The sequence below is a fragment of the Phocoena sinus genome, chromosome 15 (assembly GCF_008692025.1).
Source record: "Phocoena sinus isolate mPhoSin1 chromosome 15, mPhoSin1.pri, whole genome shotgun sequence".
Classification (NCBI taxonomy): Eukaryota; Metazoa; Chordata; class Mammalia; order Artiodactyla; family Phocoenidae; genus Phocoena; species Phocoena sinus.
Genome location: NC_045777.1, coordinates 31,449,322 through 31,457,957, shown reverse-complemented (window position 1 = coordinate 31,457,957; position 8,636 = coordinate 31,449,322). Strand labels below are relative to the sequence as shown.

General features: G+C 49.8%; 1 protein-coding gene across 4 annotated transcripts in view; it reads left to right on the top strand.

The window, feature by feature from the left end:
• Positions 1-1,504: 1,504 nt before the first annotated feature.
• RASSF2 (Ras association domain family member 2) overlaps positions 1,505-8,636 on the top strand; it is a 52,249-nt gene continuing 45,117 nt past the window's right edge. Inside the window, exons 1-2 of one of the 4 annotated variants that reach the window (XM_032604838.1) lie at positions 1,643-1,845; positions 2,708-2,782. The gene's annotated coding sequence lies outside the window, so the exon portion shown is untranslated. Of the gene's footprint in view, positions 1,846-2,707; positions 2,783-8,636 lie in introns of all 4 variants that reach the window. The other 3 variants (XM_032604839.1, XM_032604837.1, XM_032604840.1) reach the window with 3 other exon arrangements.

The window sequence follows — 8,636 nt, the reverse complement described above, 5'->3', positions numbered from 1 at the left end:
AGATGTTTTCTGGTGTCTTGAACTAATCAATCAAATTATTCACCAAGATGGAGACTCTAAGTGGAGAGGAATGGATTTTGTTTTAAACAGGTCAGTGTTCCTGGCAGCCTCATTTGGACAATGGATGGTCACCTGACCTAAACTGGGCCAATGAGTTGCTGTCCTGGGAAACTGGAGTAGAGACTAAGGGATTCTAGTTCCACCTGGCTGCCTTCTTCAACAGGGAGCTCTAAGCTCCAGTGATGGAAGTGATGGCCACCCTTTGCCGTGTGTCTGGGGTGCAGCGAACGCCAGTCTATGGTGAAAGAGAAAAGTTGGCTCCTCAGAGAAGACTTTCTGGGTTACTGGAAGCCCTTCAAGTTCTAAGTTTGCTTCTTACCAAGCTCTCCCTGCAGTTCTGACCCTGAGGTTGTAGGGTGTCCTCATAATACGTTCCCGAGTGTGCTCTTATTACCTGCAAAGCAAAGAAGCTTACTAATACAGAGTAGTAACTCCAAAATTTGGGGTGGGGGAGGGGGAATTAATAATTGACCTTTCTGTTTATAGCTCCAGAAAGAACCAGAAGATAATTTTTTTTTTTCTATAGTTGATCAGTGGTCTCCTTGTTCTGGGGTAGCTGACACAGTTTTCACCACCAACCTTCAGCTGCATTTTGGGTTCAAAAAACTTCTGTGGCTAGTCTGGGAAGCAGATCACCATTTACAACATTGTTTCTAAGGGAAACACATTCCACCATCCAAACAATGAATTTGTAAAGAATGTTTCGCTTCCAGGAGGGATGAGCTGACCCAGCTGTACCCTGAGGGTTGTCTACCCATTAATCCTTAGTCCCCCTTCCACGCTGAAAGGCATGAGGACCGACCCTGCAGGGTTGGAGTATGTATGTTGGGGGACAGTTGTGATAAGAGCGAGGGAACAAATAGGGCGCCCCAAATCTGGGGTGCTCTAGGGCTCCGTGTATACTGAGAGGCCCTGGAGGTCCAGGGATGGCTAAGAGGGGGAGGTGAGAGGAGGACAAAGAAACTTGGCCTCCTTCACATTTCTGTCACGTCTGCCAGCCCGCGAAGTCCAAGGGGCCTTGCTCAGCTCAAACCCTTTTTGGAATAAGCAGGTGTTAGAAAAAAATCCCATATCAAAAATTCCCGTATCCTCTGCCTGGGGAATCCAGGGCGCTCGACGTGGGCTCCGCGGGGCAGCGTGACTGTTCTCTGGGAGTGGCTGTCACCGCCCGGAGCAAACCAAGGGGCTCGGGCCAAGACTATATCCCTTTTGGAGAAGGCCGCGGAGAATGGGGTGAGTGAGCCAGCTCATCCTCCCCACCCCCTCACTTCTACCCCTCCACCCCAGGCCGGAAGAGGCGCTGGCAGCCTGAGCCCGGACTCGCAGGGGATGAGCAGCTACAGCTTTGTCTGGGAGGGAGGGGAGAAGCCCCGCCCCCCCGGGGGAGAGGGAGGGCGGGAGAGGAGGGGGAAGAAGAAAGGCCAGGGAAGAGGGGTGGAGGGAGAGATGGAGCGCTAAAGAAAGAGGGGGAGGGAGGGCGGTCAGATCCGATTGGGGCAGATAAAGGCAGAGGGGCGGGAGAGAGGGCGAGGAGGGGCGAAGGGGGACTGGGCGCCCGACCCCCAATCGCGCTGCTGCCGCAAGCTCAGCAGGGCTGTAAGGGAGCTGGGCCCGCCGACCGCTGACCGAGACGCTGGCTGGAGCCGTCCCCGGCCGCAACACCCCCACTTTCCAACTCCAAGGTCCCCGCAGCGCGCGAGAGGTGCAGCCGGCTCCGGACGCAGGCAAGGCGCGGGCCGCGGGCCGCGGGGAGCGAGGCTCCGGGCCCGATTTGCGGGGCGCAAGGTGTGGTGCACTGGGCGGTCCTCTCTCCCCTTGCCGAAAGTTTTCCTGCAGTGTCCCCTGCCCCGTCCAAGTCAGCCCCTCAGTCCTCGTCTGCTCCTGTTCTCCTCCCTTCTTCCCCAGACACTGGGGGTTCCCGGGCGTGTGGACTCCTCAGGGGCCGCGCAGGTGCGGAACCCCAACCTGCCCGCCTTCCGCGGGAGAAAGTTGTGGCTCTAGGCTCGTCCTCCCCCTCCGATTCCTGGGGCGTCCTTCCTTCTCTCCACGCCGAGGGCGGCTGCAGGAAGGCGCCCCCACCCTATCCCCGGGGTCCCCGGGATTCCCTGGCTAGAAGGTGCCGGGCGGGCAGGTGCAGGGATGGCAGGCCCCGACCCTTATCGGGGGGTGTCCTGGGGGGTGTCCGATCCTAATCTGGTCCTGTTCTTCCCGGCTCAACCGACGATTCCCTGGAGGCGGGTTCCAACCTCCGGCGCCCGAGACTCCCTTGGCCTTCAGAAGGGCGCCGGATGCGCGGGGGCCCTGGGTCCTCGTTGTACTTCCCCTTTGCCGGCTCGCGGCCCGTCTCCGGAGCTGATACCGGAGGTCGCTGGTTCTCGGCTTTGCATCCTCTCTCGCCAGAGAGGCAAGTGCCTTGGGCCGACCCCGGCCACTTCTGCATTTCGAGTGCCTGCACTGCACTCAGTTCCTAAGCTGGGAGATCCCTGGGGACAGCAGAGAGGCACGGTGGCCTGACAGGGAGATATAGGGTTCCATCTTACCCTGGGGCGCTCCGTGGGTCCTGGGTTGTCCACCGCACCTCTGCGCCTCAGTGACAGGAGGAGCTGAGCGCCAGGCTTCTGAACGCTGCGATGCACTTTATTTCTAGGTGTGTGGAATCTGGATCCCTAAAACTTGTTCTCCCAGAGAACAGAGGCCATGTCTAGAACTGGCCAAATTTATAGTAAGTACTTTACATGTGATGAATGAATGTATGAACCAATGAGCTGACAAATAACAATTCCTGCCACAGTTGATCTTGGTACAATGGGAGGAAAGAATTAGAAACAATGATTCTTTTAAACAGCTGTGAGACAGAGCCAGGGGCCTTCTTTCCCAAGCATCTGGTTGAGGAATCTGGGGTTGGATTTATTCTATTCACCAATCCACATTTCCTTACTGGGAAATTTTTCTGCAGGTGGTCTGAAGAATTAAAGAAACTTCTCAGTGGCTATATTGGGTAGTTTGAGGAGTTTTGTTTTTTTGTTTTCAAACTTGTGTCCAAATGCAGTGTCTCAGAGAATGTGGAGTCTGCCTGTGAGGTGCCCATTTGGGATCAGAGACCCTGGAGTATGGCCATGAGTGTGGGCACCAGCTGTGCTTTCTCCTCTGAACAGGTCAGCCTGATGCCTGGGAGCTGCTGCAGTCGGGTGGGCCTCAGGGGGACAGAAGAGGACCTCAAATGATGCCTGTGCTCAGAGAGGACAGTAGCTTTGGAAAGAGGGTAGCTCTTGCCTTGGGACAAGGAGGTGGAGATAGAGCATGCAACCTGCCCAGGCACCTGGGAGTCTGGGCTGGTTCGATTCAGGATTCCCTGTGCTGAGAAGGCTGGAAGGTGAATCCTGCTCCTCCTTCAGGAGAAGGGAGAGCAGAGGTGGAGTGCAGGGGGGATAGGATAATCTTTGGAGTGCAACCTAGGCATATTCTATGTTCCTCTGTCCTAGTTTTTTATGCTGGTGAAATCTGGTTAGAATGATGAGGGATACTTTTGGGGAGCTTGGCTGAGAGAAGGCCAGGGGATTTGGGCCCCTAGTCATACCCTCTTCCAGGGGAAGGTAGAAGATATGCCCTTTGCACCTGGCTGAGTGGGCCAGGGCCTGTGCAGTATTTTGCCCCTGCTGTACCTCCGGCTGGCAGCACCCCCACCTTCCTGAGGGTGGTCTCACTCTGCCCCAGAGTCCACTTCTCTGCATCTCTGCATGGCTTCTGTTCTGGGTTCAGGCCCTCTCTCCAGTTTGTGTTATCCTAGGAGTTGGTCCAGGATGGTTGACAACCCTACACCTTGTTTTCAGCCCCTCAGTTCTCCTCGTCACTCTTGGATGCACTGGCCTACCTGGGACCACTCAGTTACCGAGTTTTGCTTTGATTTCTTGGTCTGTTTCCTGGAGCCAAGCTTTTTGTCTGCCTTCTGTGCATGAGCGCCTTAGGAATGGCCAAGAGAGTTGGCTGGAGAGGTGTCCAGGACCAAGTATTCTGGCACCTATGCTAGAGTGCCAAGAGCTGGACTGCGGGCCTTGCCAGAAGGGGGTCCTGTCACCAAAGTACAAAGGGACCTTGGCCTAATTATTTCCTTCAGTCTTCTCTAGGATACTTTTGGCAGGAAGTGTCCTCACTGGGAGGTGAGGTGTGGAGGGGGGACCAGATTGTCAGAGAATCCCTTGGAGAACTTGAGAGACTGGATGATCCCAAGAGCAGTCTCAGAATTTGTCCACATTCATTTTCCTCTGCCCAGAGTGAGAAACTGGGCAGGTCTCAGTAGTGTTCTTAGAATGGAAGAAGATGTACAGTCTCTGTCTTCAAGCTATAGTTGCGGAGAGCTGCTACAGCTGGGTTTGTAAAACTAGGGCAGTGGTCTCCTTCTACACTTCCCCGCCCCTCCCACCACTCTTCACAATTTGGTCTTTATTTATCCCAATGACACACTGTGCTATTTAAACACCTCCCTGCCTCTCCAGAAGAATTGTAAATAAATCTTTGAGGCTGCATAAGCTACCACAGGCCCATGACTGAAGGCTTCATTTATTTGGCTATTTGTGGATTCCCATGGAGGATGTGGTGGGGGAGGGGATGGGGCAGGAGGCAGTGGGGGAGCAGGGCACAGTAAACAGGAACATCTTCCAGACTCCATTGGCTAGGTGGCCAGAGGGTCATTTTTTAATCATCCCTTGGATGGTAGACTCGAGCCTGTAATCAGAGGTTGATGCAGCTGCTCGGGGATGACAGCTTGAGGCTGTAGAACTCCTGCCCAAGGCAGCTGTGACTGAACTAGAGAAGGCAACCTCTCACTGAAGAAGCGGGCAGGGAAGGGCATTTGGTTAATTCCCGTGAGATGAGCAAAGTGACTTAGAATGGCTTTTTCTATTCCTTATATTGATAAAAATTAGCAAAAAGATACCTTATATTTCCTTGGACATGTTAATCCGAAGTGATTTGGCAAATAGGTTTACTTTTACCAGCATAACACTTTATCCATAGTGTTAGTTTGATTAACTGCTCCTTTCTATAGAGAAATGAAAGAACTGTTGGATTTGGAGTTTGAATGGCATTCAGAATTTCTAGCAGCATGATATTGGGCAATGTAATAGATGCTGTCAACATCCTTCCTGTGTTCCCTTGACCTCAACCAGTGAGTGATGGGAGAAAGTGTATAAATACTCCAACTCCCTCACCTCTCTGTTGGGGTAACTTTGAGGCATATTCCATGCTGTCTTTCAGAGTTGCCTTGTAGAACCATATCCCAGTTGCTAACAGTAATAACTGTCTCCCTTCATTGGCTGCCTTCCTTTCCCTCTTTCACTTTCCCACTCCCTTTCAACTTGCACTCTAATCCTTGTCTTTTTTTTTTTTTAATACTTTTCTCTTATGTTTTTTTTTTTTTTTTTTTTTTTTTTTTTGGTACGCGGGCCTCTCACTGTTGTGGCCTCTCCCGTTGTGGAGCACAGGCTCCGGGCGCGCAGGCTCAGCGGCCATGGCTCACGGGCACAGCCGCTCCGCGGCATGTGGGATCCTCCCGGACCGGGGCACGAACCCGTGTCCCCTGCACCGGCAGGCGGACTCTCAACCACTGCGCCACCAGGGAAGCCCTCTTATGTTTTTAAAATAAATTTATTTATTATTTTATATTTATTTTTGGCTGCATTGGGTCTTCATTGCTGCATGCATGCTTTCTCTAGGTGTGGTGAGCAGGGATGGCTGTTCGTTGTGGTGTGCGGGCTTCTCATTGCAGTGGCTTCTCTGGTTGCAGAGCACGGGCTCTAGGCACACGGGCTTCAGTAGTTGTGGCACACAGGCTCAGTATAGTGTTCTGGCTCACGGGCTCTAGAGCGCAGGCTCAGTAGTTGTAGCACATGGGCTTAGTTGCTCTGTAGCATGTGGGATCTTCCCAGACCAGGGATTGAACCTGTGTCCCCTGCATTGGCAGGCAGATTCTTAACCACTGTGCCACCAGGGAAGTCCTCAAATCCTTGTCTTATGGTCAACTTCTGGGGGAAACCAACCTAAGGCTTTAGTCTGTAGTTAAAAAGTCATTTTAAGTCTTTGAGTCTCCATAGAGAATAGACCTTGTCAAGGGGGAGGGTTGGATTGGGAGTTTGGGACTAGCAGATGCAAACTATTGTACATAGAATGGATAAACAACAAGGTCCTATTGTACAGCACAGGGAACTATATTCCATATTCTGTAATATACCATAATGGAAAAAAAAAGATAAACCCTGGTTCTGATAAAGTAGAATACTCCTACCACCCAGCAGGACCTACTCAGGGCTGAAAAGCTTGGGGCCACATTTCCAGCTACTTCCAATGTCACTGCGTCCAGGAATTGTTCCCTGACTATGCCCCATGGGAGTACAGCCCCATCTTTTGCCTTCTCATCCCACATTTTGCCCATCCCTTTCCTTCTTGTTTCATTGTTCTCTATCTCTCACCTTGTGAAATTTGAGAGCAGAGTCCTTGACTGACTCACCTTGGTAGCATCCTGCAAAATTTTTATATCTTGGATTCCTCTTAAATATTGTTGACTGAATAAAAAATGAGAAGAAAAAAAATAAAGTCTCTGAGTCTCAGTTTCCCCAGCTGTATGATGGAAATGATAACTATCTCACTGTGATACGTGATCAGACAGGGACCTGGCACACAGCAAGCATTCAGGCAAACATTTGCTGGCTCTTTGAGTAGTACAGACGGGGCTATGATGGATTTGGGAATGGGTGTTTTGGTGGACCATAGAGAATTATAATACTTTGGAGAGAGAGGCTTGAGAGCCAGTAGGAGCCAGCTCTAGCACACACCTGGCCTTGACTGGGCTGGGATGTGATCAGTGATCTTAATTTCCGAGTTTGTACACAGGGTGAGGAGGATACGAATTGTACTAGGTGTGGGGGCTTCCCTGGCGGTCCAGTGGTTAAGACTACAGGCTTCCAGTGCTTCCACTGCAGGGGGCACGGGTTCGATTCCTGGTCAGGGAACTAAGATCTCACAAGCCGTGCTGTGCAGCCAATTGTACTAGGTGTCAAAATTTAAGGTATGTTCAGCTGTGCCCTGAACTGGCTGAATCACTGTGTATGAGACACTTCTGAGGTTCAGTTAAAGATTATTGAAGTGAGTGCTCTGAGTCTTTGGGGGCCTTGGTTTCCCCATCTCCAAAGCCAGGGCTTAGATGATTCCACAGGTCCCTTCTGGCCCTTGGTCTCCTCAGGAAGAGTCTATTGCATTCTCCTTCTGTCAATACAAAACAGCATTTAACAAAAGAAAACCTTTCATATGTCTACAATTAGGTTGCCCACCATGGGGCACCCAGCACTGGGCCATCCTAAAGTTTTAGTCTTTTCTGCTGGCACAAGGGATTTCAGTAGAATTATCCCAGTAAAATGTTTGCCTTCCTTGTGTACCAGTTTCACTTAATGACGTAGGCATGGTGTGTCCCCAGAGGAGGCCTGAGGAGTGGGTAAGGAGGATATGGAAAGGATATGCCCTACTTTCCTGAACCACTATGCAATGCTGTAGACACCCAAGTGGAAACCAAGAAAAGTCCATGTGGAAGAAGAGACTTCTATATGACAGAATTCAGCATTCCTAGTTGGGTTTTACTCACAATGCTCCATTGATAATCCTCCTGAGGGAGTCCCTGACTCAGCAATTCCACCCATAGGAATTCTTATCCTAAGGATATAATTGGACACATGAAGAAAAATATGTGCATAAGGGATGTCCCATGCAGCGTTTTTTATAATAATAACAACAACAAAAACGGAGACTAAATGCCCCCAAATAGTAAAATTGTTAATCATGGTGTATTTATACATTAAAATACCATGTGACTACAAAAAATTTAGGATACAGATGTGTATCTGTTAACATGGGAAAATAGGATACATTTCTAAAAAGTAGGTTACCAAACAATGTGCTATTTTTGTAAGATATATCATATCATCCACTTATTTGCCTCTGGAATGATATATAGAAAAATGTTAATAGTGGTTGTCTCTGAGTGGTGGAATTTTGGAAGATTTTGATCTTAAATTTTTTACATTAAATATTTTCAATTTTTTATTATGGTAAAATATACACAATATAAAATTTACCTTTTTAACCATTTTTAAGTATACAGTTCAGCGTCTGTCTTAGTCTGTTTGAGCTATACTATATAACAAACCCCACAGATTGAATGACTTACAAACAACAGAAATTTATTTCTCACAGTTATGGAGTCTGGGAGTCGTCAGGGTGTGAGCGTGGTCAGGTGAGGGTCCTCTTCCAGAATGCAGACTTCTCATTATATCCTCACATGGCAGAAGGGGCTTGGAAGGGTCTCCTTTAATCCCATTCGTGGCTCCACCCTTATGACCTAATTACCTCCCAAAGGCCCCACCTCCTAATACCATCATAGGATTTCAACATATGAATTCGGGGAGGATACAGATATTCAGACCATAGCAGTGGCATTAAGTGCATTCACAGTGCTGTATGACCATTACCGTTATTCATTTCCAGAACTTTTCCATCATCCCAAACAGAGACTGTACCTGTTGAACATTAAC